This window comes from Hypanus sabinus, chromosome 19, assembly GCF_030144855.1.
Source record: "Hypanus sabinus isolate sHypSab1 chromosome 19, sHypSab1.hap1, whole genome shotgun sequence".
Taxonomy (NCBI): Eukaryota; Metazoa; Chordata; class Chondrichthyes; order Myliobatiformes; family Dasyatidae; genus Hypanus; species Hypanus sabinus.
Window position 1 is genome coordinate 11,644,833 of NC_082724.1, and position 13,201 is coordinate 11,658,033.

The 13,201-nt window shown below is 43.7% G+C and overlaps 1 long non-coding RNA gene across 3 annotated transcripts in view; it reads right to left on the minus strand.

Annotated features, from left to right (window-relative positions):
• Positions 1-13,201, minus strand: part of LOC132377729 (uncharacterized) — a 163,416-nt gene that overhangs the window by 137,978 nt on the left and 12,237 nt on the right. The window contains exons 2-3 of one of the 3 annotated variants that reach the window (XR_009506730.1): positions 4,390-4,443; positions 2,588-2,697 (exon numbers count right to left, since the gene is read on the minus strand). The exons of the other annotated variants lie outside the window; for them this stretch is intronic. This is a non-coding gene — a long non-coding RNA (uncharacterized LOC132377729). The remainder of the gene's footprint in view (positions 1-2,587; positions 2,698-4,389; positions 4,444-13,201) is intronic. 3 annotated transcript variants of the gene reach the window in all.

The following is a 13,201-nucleotide window of genomic DNA, read 5'->3' on the forward strand; positions in this document are numbered from 1 at the left end:
GAAGGATCTCCACCATCCAGGCCACGCTCTCATCTCATGGGGCAGGACGTACAGGAGCTTCAGGTCCCACACCACCAGGTTCAGGAACAGTTATTACCCTACAACCATCAGGTTCCTCAACCAGCGCGGGTAACTCCACTCATCTCAGCACTGAACTGATTCCACAGCCTATATTTATTTGCACAATTTGTTCTCTTTTGCACAGTGGTTGTATGTCAGTCTTTGTTTATGTAACACAAAATACACTGCAGATGCTGTTGTCAAATCAACACGTACAAACAAGCTGGATGAACTCAGCAGGTCGGGCAGCATCCATTCAAATGAGTAGTCAACTTTGTGGGCTGAGACCCTTTGTTTATGTATAGTTTTTCATTGGTTCTATGGTATTTTATTTTCTTGAGAACGTCTGCAAAAAGTGAATCTCAAGGTCATACATGGTGACATAAAGGTTCCCTGATAGTAAAACTACTTTGAACTTTGAGAAATACAAAACATCACCTCTCCTCCTGATAGTGAAGTTGTAATTGGTTTATCTTTGTCATGTACTGAGATACAGTGAAATGCTTTTGTGTGCATGCCATCCAGAAACATCATTCCATACATAACTACATTGGAGTAGTACATAAAGGAAAACAAAAACTGAATGCAGAATAAACCACACACTTCAATTCCACAGACCACTCCCACTCCGACATGTCTGTCCATGGCCTCCTCTACCGTCAAGATGAGGCCACACGTAGGTCGATGGAGCAATACCTCATCTCCCGCCTAGGTAGCCTCCTACCTGCCGGCATGAACATTCAACTCACAGACCTCCGTTGATACCCCTACCCCCCCCTTACCCCATCCCTATCTATAATTTTAGTCTGGTTCTCTTTCTCTCTCTCTTTCCCCCCTCACTATAATCTCCCCACAGCCCCACCTTTCTTTCTCTTTTATTTCCCATAATTCTCCACCTTCCCCCTAGCCCATTTCCCTCCCGCCTATCACTTCCCAGCTCTCTACTTCATCCCTCCCCCCACTTCTTATCCCTCCTCGACAATCCCATGTTACTTCACTCCTGATGAAGGGTTTCAGCCTGAAACGTCATCACTACCTCCTCCCGTAGATGCTGTCTGGCCTGCTGAGTTCTGCCAGCATTTTGTGTTTTTATTTACTTCCAGTATCTGCAGATTCACTCGTGTTGCAGAATAAAGTGTTATAGTTACAGGGGAAGTGTAGTCCAGGTAGACAGGAAGTTGAAAATGCCATGACAAGGTAGACTGCAGGATCAAGAGCTCAACTTCGTCATGCTAAGTGGTCCGTTCGTGAAAGAAAGCAAAAAGGAAGATGAGTTTTATTTGTCACATGTACATTGAAACTTGGAAACATACAATGTGTCGTAAACACAAGAAAATCTGCAGATGCAGGAAATCCAAGCAACGCACACGAAATGCCGGAGGAATTCAATGGGTCAGGGAGCATCGAGGGAATGGAATAGATGTCGATGTTTCAGGCTGAGACCCTTCTTCAGCTGCAGCGCAGTCTGAGGGTGAGCTAGGGGCAGCTGCCAAGTGTCACCATGCTGCCAGCACCAACACAGCTTGCCCACAACTTGCCAACCCTAACCTTGGAATGTGGGAGGAATCTAGAGCACTTGGAAAAAATCCACATGTTCACAAGGAGAACGAGAAACTCCTTACAGACAGCGGAGGGAATTGAACCTTAATCGCTGGCGCTGTAAAGCATTGTGCTAACTGCTACTTTAACATGCTGCCCTGCAGAGGTCTCATAACTGGGCGATGGAAGATGCCCTTAAGCTTGTAGGTGCGTGTGCTCAAGCTTTTGTGTCTTCTACCTGATGGAAGAGAGGTGATGAGGGAGAATGACTGAGGTTGGGGGGGGGGGGGGGTCTTTGATTATGTTGGCAGCTTTCCCAGAGCAGTGGGAAGTATAGATGGAAGGCTGTTTTGTATGAAAGACTGAGTTGTGTCCACAACTCTTGGAGATATTTCCCTCAAATTCTTCGCTGGATTTTGAGCCAGCTAATGACTTGCTTCTTCTTCGGTTTCCAATCCCTCAATCCCCAGGATGACAATTTTGCTGAGTTCCTTTTGGAAACCAGACACTGAGTAAAGCCCGGGGTGGAATGTGTTATGGACAGCCTGCAGTTATCTGCAGAAAGCTGAACTGCTGGGGAAAGACACACACTGCTCTCTCTCCCTTCTTTTGAAATAAAACCCCATGGTCTTGGTGGATTTAAGGGTGTGGGTGTTACATCCCTCGACACTTGCCAAGAGTAACATTCCAAGGTAAAGGAATTCAGCTGTGTACATTTGAGGGAACTTGCATCAGCTCAGCAGTTTGCTGTAGCAGCTATCAAATAGCTTGTTATAATTGCCTGGATAAATAGGAAGGCACATCTTCAGATTTTCACCACCCTTCCTGCCTAATTTGTACCATGCTGCCTGTCAGAGACCAGCTTATTAACACATGCCGCTCATATGAGACAGACACACAGAGTCGGGGCAGCTCAGGAAGACAGGTTTCCATTCCCATTCACCCTGGAGTCACAGATACCTAAGTACGGTTTCACTTGACTCTTTACCTCCTCCTTTCCCAATGCTCGGATGGTTCCGTTTTCCAGCTGAAGGTCAATGTGCTTGTCCTTCGTCGATTATGTACACTATACTCATTTTCACGTGTAACATCCTGAGGCTGCAGAAATAAAATGCAGAGTAGGCAACCGCTTCATGAAAACATCACAATTCAGCTTGTAACAATGACCCCAAGACCATAAGATGTTGGATCAGAATTAGGCCATTCAGCCCATTGAGTCTGCATTACCATTTCATCATGGCTGATTTATTGTCACCCTCTTCCCATTCTCCTGCCTTCTCCTTGTAACCTTTCACAATCTTACTAATCAAGAACCTATCAAACTCCACTTTAAATATACCCAGTGACTTGCCTCCACAGCCGTCTGTGGCAATGAATTCCACAGGATCACTACCCTCTGGCCAAAGAAATTCATCCTCATCTCTGTTCTAAAGAGACTTCCTTGTATTCTGAGGCTGTGCCCTCTGGTCCTAGACTCCCTTACTATTGGAAATATCCTCTCCACGTCCACTCTATTTAGGCCTTTCAAGACACGATAGGTTTCAATGAGATCCCCCTCCCATAGACGTGGAAACCATAGAAAGGGTGCAGAGGAGATTTACAAGGATGTTGCCTGGATCGGGGAGCATGCCTTATGAGAATAGGTTGAGTGAACTTGGTCTAATCTTTTTGGAGAGACGGAGGATGAGAGGTGACTTGGTAGAGGTGTACAAGATAATGAGAGGCTTTTCCCCAGGGCTGAAATGGCTAGCACGAGAGAGCATAGTTTTAAGGTGCTTGGAAGTAGGTACTGAGGAGATGTAGGTAAGATTTTTCTGCAGAGAGTGGTGCGTGCGTGGAATGGGCTGCCAGCGGCGGTGGTGGAGACAGAAACGATAGGGTCTTCTAAGAGACTCCTGGATGGCTACATGGAGCTTAGAAAAATAGAGGGCTATGGTAGTTCTAAGGTAGGGACATGTTTGGCACAGCTTTGTGGGCCGAAGGACCTGTATTGTGCTGTATGTTTTCTATGTTTCTATGTTTCCATGTTTCTAGCAAACGAGGAAATCTGCAGACGCTTGAAATCCGAGCAACACACACAAAATGCTGGAGGAACTTTGCAGGCAGTATCTACGGAAAAGAATAAACAGTTGACGTTTTTGGCCGAATGAAGGGCATCGGCCCGAAACGTCGGGTGTACTCTTTTCCATAGATGCTGCCTGGCCTGCTGAGTTCCTCCAGCATTTTGTGTGCATTGCAGGGGTATAAGAATGTAGTTCCCTGATAGCAGCAACACTATTGGAAAGAGTGGTGAAGAAGGAAAACGGTATTTTGAGTTTGGGAGCTGTGACGTCATGTTGCAGTAGCACAAATGGAATGCGCTGCCTGGGAAAGTGGTCAAGGCAGGTTCAATCAGGAAGTTTAAGGATGAATGGATAGCAAAAGTTGAAGAATATAGGCCAGACAGGGTTAACTCAGGCAGACAATTTGGTCAACATGGATGAGCTGGGCCGAAGGGCCGACTTCCATGCTGTATCACTCTGTGACACTGAAGTCCTGCTGTTGAGATACTCCCACTTTAACTCTGGGGAGAGGGCTGTGGAATTTAAAACCAAATGACAGTGCACTTTTGATGAAAAGCGATCAACCCATGTTTCACCTCTGTCCTTCCTCACAGAACCTTCTAGACACCGAGCTTTTCCAATATTTTCCATTTTTATTTCAATTTCACAGTTTCAAACTTACATGGTTGAAGGTAAAACAGCAATTAAAGAAAAATAATGAAATCAAAGATCTGCAGATTTGGAATACCTGAATTTAAATAAAACAGGAACTGCTAGAAACACTCAGCAGGTCAGTCAACAACTGTGGAGAGAGAAATCAAGTTAATGTTTCCGTTGGTAATCCTTCTGTAACACTTACCCAACAGGCTGGTGTATGTCTAGGGGAAAAGGAGATCCAGACACTCACCAACCCCACCTCCCATACACGCAGGTGCTGTGAGAATCAAGTTTATGCCCCGCGTACCACACAATATCAATCTCACACCAGATACCGTTATGGAATATACTTTAAAGATTTTACTAAAGCTAAAATACTATGCAATACAGTATATATGAAGGAAAAGAAAATAAAGTAAAAGGCACCAACTTATCAAAGTTCAGTCAGTTTAGTGCACATCGTTGGAGCTCAACCATCGAACCATTCGACCCCTCGTCACTTTCCTCCGACCTCCACGTCCTCGCACCTGGGACCACCCCGGTGGTCGACCGAGCAGTGCAGCGCACATCCACCTTCCTCGGCGTCTCCTTCCCGCCTCCCCCGAAAAGACTGCGAAACCCCCAAGCTCCCAACCCCTCAAGACAAAATAACATTCCCCATTGGTCAACAAATGAATACAATCCTCATATCAGCAAGTCCAAAGCTAAACAACTGCGAGAGGAAACACTTATCAAACATAAAAGCATTCCTACTCTAGTAAACCAAAGAAGCCATTTTGATTAACATACACAGTACATTGTACACTTCATCGAAACTTACATAAAACTGCCCAAGGGTGGGTCTTTGTGTCTCTGTTTGCCACCATCCAGTCTTTGTCTCCACCCTCCCCCTCCCTCCCCCTCACCTGTCTCAACCATTTTGAGCAATCACCTTTTGAAGATGTCCTCAGTGGTGTGGAAATTTGTGAGGTGCATAGATTCTAGCATGTCAATGGGCTGAATGGCCTGTGGTTCTACTTTAACTTAAGGTAAAGTGGTAACCAGCCCTCATGATAGTTCAATTGGTGAACATGGTGTTTGTTCATCATATCCAACGATAACAGGAGACTTGTGTGGGAGAATTTTTAATGTGGAAAAGACGTTGCACTAACTAGTGAATATATTGTGGTACCTAACTTAAGGCAAGCCAATCAGCAGCCTGGGGTTTAATTCCCAGCCTTGGACATAATGCATTCAATACAAAACTGGTAGCCATGGAAACACATGTTAAGGGATGGGGTCCAATAAGATCCAGCAATCAATATCTAGTGGAAATTTTGTCCAAAAGCTAAGAAAGAGGATATTCAGGACCAACTTGGAATATAATACCCATGGACGTAGCAGCATACGGCCATAGTGGCTGAAGCATTAACCTACCGAAGTCAAGTTCCAAGTCGAGTTTATTGTCACGTGCACAAGTAATTGTTTGCACAGGTGCAATGAAAAACTTACCATCAGCAGCATCACAGGTAATGGCATCATACATTCAATTCAAGTTTAATTGTCATTCAACTATACATGAATACAGCCAAACAAGACAGCATTACTATGTAGTCAATGTGCAAAGTACAGCACTAACAGTCACACACAATACATCCTCCCCGCCAGTGACACCACAGCTTGAGGCCCAGTCCTTGCTATACAAGCACATAGAGAATATGAGTAAAACCACAAGCACACAAATATATCAAACCCCTCAGTCTATTTGAAATCGAAAGGCTACATCCACACGACACCGGAGAAATCAGTAACCGAAGCTTTTTCTCTTTGTTTTTACCCTCCGTCCACAGTAAAACGGCGTTTTCGTCCCCCATAAATGGATATTTTCTAAAACACCCTCCAGAGTGAGTAATTTTGAAAACACCGGATTGGCCAGAGCAGTGTGCCTGGTGTAACCAGAGAAATCTAAAATCAATGTCATGACGTGCTGGAACAGATGATGACGGCAGCGCGCCATTTCAATGTTTTCTTGAACGCAACCTAACAATTTCAGAACAGACAGCAATGAGACTGAAGCCAGAAGAGTCAGAAATGTACTCACCAAATACTTTGACCCATAACTTACTGAATAAATAAGTTTACTCACTTTTCCCTGTTTTCTGTCCTTGCTCTTATGAAGGTGGTTTACCTATTTATGCAAGTACTTCTCTGACAATAGATGTGTAACAGCCTAATGGAACTTTGTATGTAAATACAAGATTACACTGATGCAGACATGTTTTATACATTTAACAAAGTGCTTTATTAATGCAACAGAGTTGGTCAGTTTTTCAATGTTTGTTGTCACCCAGGTTATACTGCCCGTGATCTCCCTGTCAGTTGCTTCCATGCGCTCCAGTATTTGTTTTTTTTTGTTTTAAGTCCTCCTGTACAAGAGCCAACAGCTGTCCATCATTTAAGTTTTTCTAGTCTGTAGCTGAACGAACGCGTACCGTCTTTCACAGTGAGATTCGACACCAAACATGTCTCTTGTTTTCGGTAGATGTGTCCTGCACATCTGCAGTAGGAGGAGATTTGCCGAAATATGGCAAATGTGGACAGAGATATTTTTAAAAATGCCTAGTGTGGATGCCTATTGTTTTTACGCAAAACCGGCATTTTCAAAATATGTCCACGAGTGTGGACATATAAACAGCATTCATAATAACTTTAGACATATGAAGATACTGTATATTATACACAATTTTTATAAGAAAGAACACAGAGCAAAAAATTTTGGTGAAAGTAAGTCTGCTTTAGTAGAATATGATCAAAGTGCTCATGGTGTTGCTAAACTGTAGTAATTAAGAAATGAATGGTTAAAGAGCTGTTCTTCAAAGATTCAAAGGGACATCTATTATCAAAGTACGTGTTCAGTACACAACCCTGAGATTTGTCTTCCCACAGACAGCCACAAAACAAAGAAAACACTGGAATATGTTCAAAGATAAACATCAACCACTCCCCCCCAACCCCCCACGTGCAAAGAAAAAAACCAAATTGCCCAAGAAAAAAAGAGAAACTATACGAGTGAGAAACATCGAATATAAAACACAGAATTGAAAGAGTCCAGGCTTATTCAGTTTAACTCAGTTCATTTCAGTCTGTCACTGGTTATCTGTAGGCTGCCTCAATCAAAATGGCAACGATGAAAGGAGGAACTAGAAACTCGAAATTCATCATTCTCTATACAACAAATTGCATCGATTAAGCCTTGCCCAAGATCCAGGACTCCAGCCCAATCTTCCAACAGCAGCGAGCGAGAGGGAGAGGCTGACCATTCGAATGTGGGGACTTCCCTCTGGGAGCAGCGAGCGAGAGGGGGAGAGAGACCATCACAGGCAGGCATCATCTGCCGGCAGCAGCGAACGAGAGGCTGGTCCGCAATGCTCGACACCCGCTCGCCTTCTGCTCACACCTTGATGATTTCAATCTTCCTCAATGCTTTAATCAACAAGATCGGCGAGAAATGGACTGGATCAGGGGCTCACGCCCCATCTCCCGGCTTCTTGGCCTTGAGGTCGGTAGCTTGGCCCAAAACCTCAATGAACACCGTCAGAGATAGCAAAGCGTCACATTGCTCAATTGAACTTGGTGGAGAGGAATTTCAGGCTCAGCAGTAGCAGCAAGATCTCATGGTCCATGTGATGGGGTCTTTGGCAATGTGGATATTTCATTCTTGAGACAGCACCTCTTGAAGATACTACGGATGGTGGGGAGAAATGTGCCAGTGAAGTATTGGGCAGAGCCCACTTCTTGTGTTCTTATGTTCCTATGTATTTGCATTTCCAGACAGAACCATGATGCAACCAGTCAGGATACGGTCTCCAGAACATCTGTAGAAGTTCGTAAGAATGTTTGGAGACAAGAAAACCATTGGAGGTCAGAATAAACATGATGGGCCTGTTTCAAAGACAGAAATGATTGGCGTCAACAGAGAGAGAAGGAAAAAACAGCAAAGGTTAGTTAACATAGCAACCGTCCATGAATGATGAGGCCTAATGCCCAAGTCAAGTTTATTGTCACTGAACTACATACAGTACTTGTATACCATCAAACAAGACAATGTTTCTGCAGGCCAGGGTGTAAAGCACAGTAGTACACTTAACACACTTATAACACACAATAACTTAGAATCGTAAGAACGAAGTCGATAATTGAATTATGCATAAATAAACAATGTAAAGTGTATATTGTAAGGTATAGAATCAATTAACCAGTGACACTTCGAACAAGTGGCAAGGTGTTCAGAAGCCTAATGCCCTGAGGGAAGAAACTGTTTCCCCTGCTGACCATTCTTGTTTTTATGCATCGGAGTCTCCTGCCTGATGGTAGAAAGTCAAAGAGGACGTAGGATGGATGGATTGGATAATAGTAAGGGCCCTGTGCGTGCAGCGCTCCTGATAAATGTCCCAAATGGATGGTAGGGAGACCCTGATGTTCCTCTCAGCCGTCCTCAGAGTCCTTTGTTGGGACTTCTTGTCCGATGCTTGGCTGCTCTCATACCAGATGGAGATGCAGCTTGTCAATACGTTCTCAATGGTGCTCCTGTAAAATTCAATTAAGATGGGTGATGGAGTGGGGGGGGGGAAGACCCTCGCTTGCCTCAATTTCACACACTGAAAATAACAAGTAATACAAATTTCAAATGAAATAAGGTTTCTTTTGTTACAACTGTGGTGCACAGCTTGTAGTCATGGCAGGATATTAAGAGTGGGCCCTCGAAATCTGATTCCCTGACAAGATTTATAAAACACTGTTGGCAGAATTGTTTTTCCAGTTTAAAATTACCGCCCTTCTTGCTTGGAAAGAACAAACCTTTGTGGGATTTATTTATACAGAACGGAGACTGAAGCAGCCTGCGTATCATCAATGAGTTCACACCAAAGGCAGATTCAGGTTTATTTCAGAATCAAGTCAGGTTTATTATCACTGACGTATGTCATGAAATTTGTTGTTACGTGACAGCAGTACGGTGAGGACATAAAAATTATTGAGTTACAAAAAATAAACAAACAACGGTAAAGAGGAACAGTGAGCTAGTGTTCACAGGCTCTTGGACCTTTCAGAAAGCTGATGGCGGAGGGGAAGAAGCTTCTTCTGAATTGTTAAATGTGTACCTCCTCCCTGATGGTAGAAATGAGAAGAGGACAAGCCTCAGATGGAGAGGATCCTTAGTGATGGATGTTGTCTTCCTGAGTCTCCACCACTTGAGGATGTCCTCGGTGGTGGGCAGGGATGTTGGAGCTGAACATCACCAAACAAATTGCTCGTCCACTGTGCCCCACGAATTTAAATAACGCTAGAAAAAACACAAAGCTGGGCACGTCCACCTCCCTGTTGTTCCTTGTTAGGAAAGGTGATCTGAAATTACTGGAAGCAATTAAGAAATTAAATGGCACATTAGATTTTGCATCATTGCCAACCAAGCTAAGAGTTAGGAGTCAATCTCATCCTCAGGAGTAACAGCTTTGAGCATAGCGACGGACTTGATCTCACAACCCGACTCCGAACTACTCACTGAGTCACAGCTAACACAGCACCAGTCACAGGCTGCAGAAGCTTTTAGACATAGCTAACCCCGTGATAGACACTAGCCTCCCCCACCCATCAAGGACATCTTCAAAAGGCGGTGCTTCAAGAAGGTGGCAACCATCATTAAGGACCTTCACCACCTTGGACATGCCCTCTTTCACTGCATCTCTTGATTGAGGCACCGAGCGTGGTTGAAGTTGACGAGGACGAGTGCAGAGGACGGGAGGACGTTCAGTGCCACTTGTCTGCATTTCACTGGTCTTCCTCTCCCTCTCGCTAGCTGTGGTCAGATTAAATTTGCGATCCACGCTGCAAAGATTGAGAGGAGAGGCTGTGGACTCATTTTGATGTACTTTAGAGTTCATATTGCATGTGTTTCTGGATTCTGGCCACCCTTAGTTGCTTTTGAGTGGTTTGATTGGAGCATTCGATGGAGTCTGGGGCGCTTCAGCAAAGAATGCTTTGCCCTGTGCCCTGAAATGGGCTAGCGGTGCGACACTGAACTGAACCAAATGGAAAACTAGTGGACTCCTGGTTTGATGTTTGATATTCTTTGTGTTGTCTGCTCACTTTTTGCCATTTGCACAATTTGTTTTTTTTTGCATGTTGGATGCTGGGTTCCATGGTGTTTCTTTGTTCTGTGGCTGCCTAGGGGAAGACAAATCTCACTTGTATTCTGTATACATGCTTCCATAATAAATTTCCTTCAAATCTTCTAATCACTAGCATTAGGGAGGAGGTACAGGAGCCTGAAGATCCACACCCAACATTTAGGAACAGCTTCTTCCCATCTGCTGTCAAATTTCTGAATGGTCAATGAACCCACTAACACTATGTTGGATTATTTCTGTATTTAACCTTTGCTCTCAATGTGGTGTCGCAGCAACAATCGTGCACTCAACATCAGTAAAGCCAAAGAACTGATTGTTGTCTTCAGAAAGGGTAAGAAGAGGGATCAGAAGTAGAAAGAGTGAGAAATTTCTAGTTCCTGGTGTCAACATCTTTGAGGATCTATCCTGGGCCCGACATACCGATGCAGCTACAAAGAAGGCACAACAGCGGGTATATTTCATTAGGAGTTTGCCGAAGTTTGGTTTGTCACCGTAGACACTCTCAGATTTTGACAGATATACAACAGAGAGCATTCTAACTGGCTGCATCACCATCTGGTAATGGGGAGGGAGGTGAGGCTACTGTAGAGGGTCAAACTAAGCTGCAGAGACTTGTAAACTTAGTCAGCTCCATCATGGGCACTAGCCTCTGTAGTATCCAGGACACCTTCAAGGAGCGATGCCTCAAAAAGGCAGGGTCCATCATTAAGGACCCCCATCATCCAGGACGTGCCCTCTTCTCATTGCTACCATCAGGAAGGAGGTACAGGAGCATGAAGCCTCACACTCACAATTCAGAAATGGCTTCTTCCGATTTCTGAATGGACATATGGATATTTAACCCATGAATACTACTTCACTATTTAAAAATTTTTTTATTTTTGCACTACCTATTCAATTTAACTTTTTATGTACATACCTAGACTTATTTTTTTCTCTATTACTATGTATTGCATTGTACTGCTGTCGCAAAAGCAACAGATTTCACAACATATCCCGGTGATATTAAACCTAATTCTGATATTATCTCTTAATGTAATTAATAGTAATTTTTTAATGCATTGTACTCTACTACTGTCACAGAACAACAGATGTCATGCCAGTACTAATAAATCCGACTCCAATTTAAAGGGACACACCAGCTCTGCAGCAACTTTGTTGAGAGACCGCAGTCTTAGCACCACAACCACAATTCTTCTGTTCCATTCTTATCTGGATTTGTGGTAAAGCCATAAAGATCTGTGATGCACCATCAATAACTCACTCTGAGACGAAAGGCGAGATATCGGCTTTTATTGACTGGAAGAAGGAACAAGCAGTGGTTGACCACCATACTACATCCTGGAGACTGAGAGGCCGGGCTCAGGCCTCAATCGCCTTTATACCGGGGTCTGTGGGAGGAGCCACAGGAGCAGTCAGCAGGGGGCGTGTCCACAGGGGTCAGTGGGAGGAGCCACAGGAGCAGTCAGCGGGGGGGCGTGTCCAGACAGGCACACGTAGTTCAGCACAATCTGTGATCAGACCAAGGTCAGACTGTGCATCTGGGAGAGGAGATAGTTCCACATGTTTGTGCTCCAGATTCCAACATCAGACTGCAGAACCAGAAGGAAGGAAAGTGCCCTTTGTCTTTTGCAATCGTTTCACCAAAAAACTCCCAAGGAGATTGCTAAATACATTCTAAGGAAAATAGAAGAGCTTGGTTTTTATGCCATTTATACCCTGTGTAGACAACGACAATAAACTTGAACTTGAACAATATGGTGGCACCATGATGCACTAATACCGAACTGAGTTTGTTCCTGACCTCTGGGGCTGCCTGTATCGTTTTGTCCATTCTCCCTGACTGCATACATTCTCCTGAAACTTTGACAAATTTCACTCCCCCTCAGTGTCAGCAAAACCAAAGAGCAGATTATCAACTATGGAAGGAAGAAGCCTGCTATAAGGTTCATGAGCCAGTCCTTATTAGGAGAATGGAAGTGGAGAGTGCCTGTAACTTTAAATTTCTTGACATTATTATGTCAAAGGATCTGTCCTGGGACCAGCACATGAATGTCATCACAAAGAGGCAATTCGGTGCATCTACTTTCTTAGAAGTTTGCATGTCATTGAAAACTTTGACAAACTTCTATAGATGCACAGTAGACACTATAATGACTGGTATGGAAACACCAATGCCCAGGAACAGAAAAGTCCACAGAAAGTAGTGGACATGGCCTGGTTCATCACTGGCAAAGTCCTTGCCACCATTGAGTAGATATATATATATATATATATATATATAGAGCTCTGCTATAAGGAAATAGCGACCATCACTATCCAGGCCATGTTCGCTTCTCTCTACTATCATTGGGCAGGAAGTACTGGAGCCTTAGGTACTACAACAGCAGGTTCAGGAGGAGTTATTAGCTTACAACCACCAGACACCTGAACAGGCAATGGATAACTTCACTTATAATAACTCTGAACTGATTCCACTATTTAGAAACACTCTTCAACAACTCACATGTTCTCAGCAATTTTTTAATATATTTGCACAATTTGTCTTCTTTTATACGTTGGTTGTCAGACTTCGTTTATGTATATTTTTCATAAATTCTATTGCTTTTTCTTCCTGTACATAGCAGTAAGAAAATGAATCTCAAGGTGGTACATGGTGACATATAAGGTATCTTGATGATAAATTTACTTTGACTTTGACTTCTTTTGTATAAATTCACAATGGGTGCTCCAGCTTCT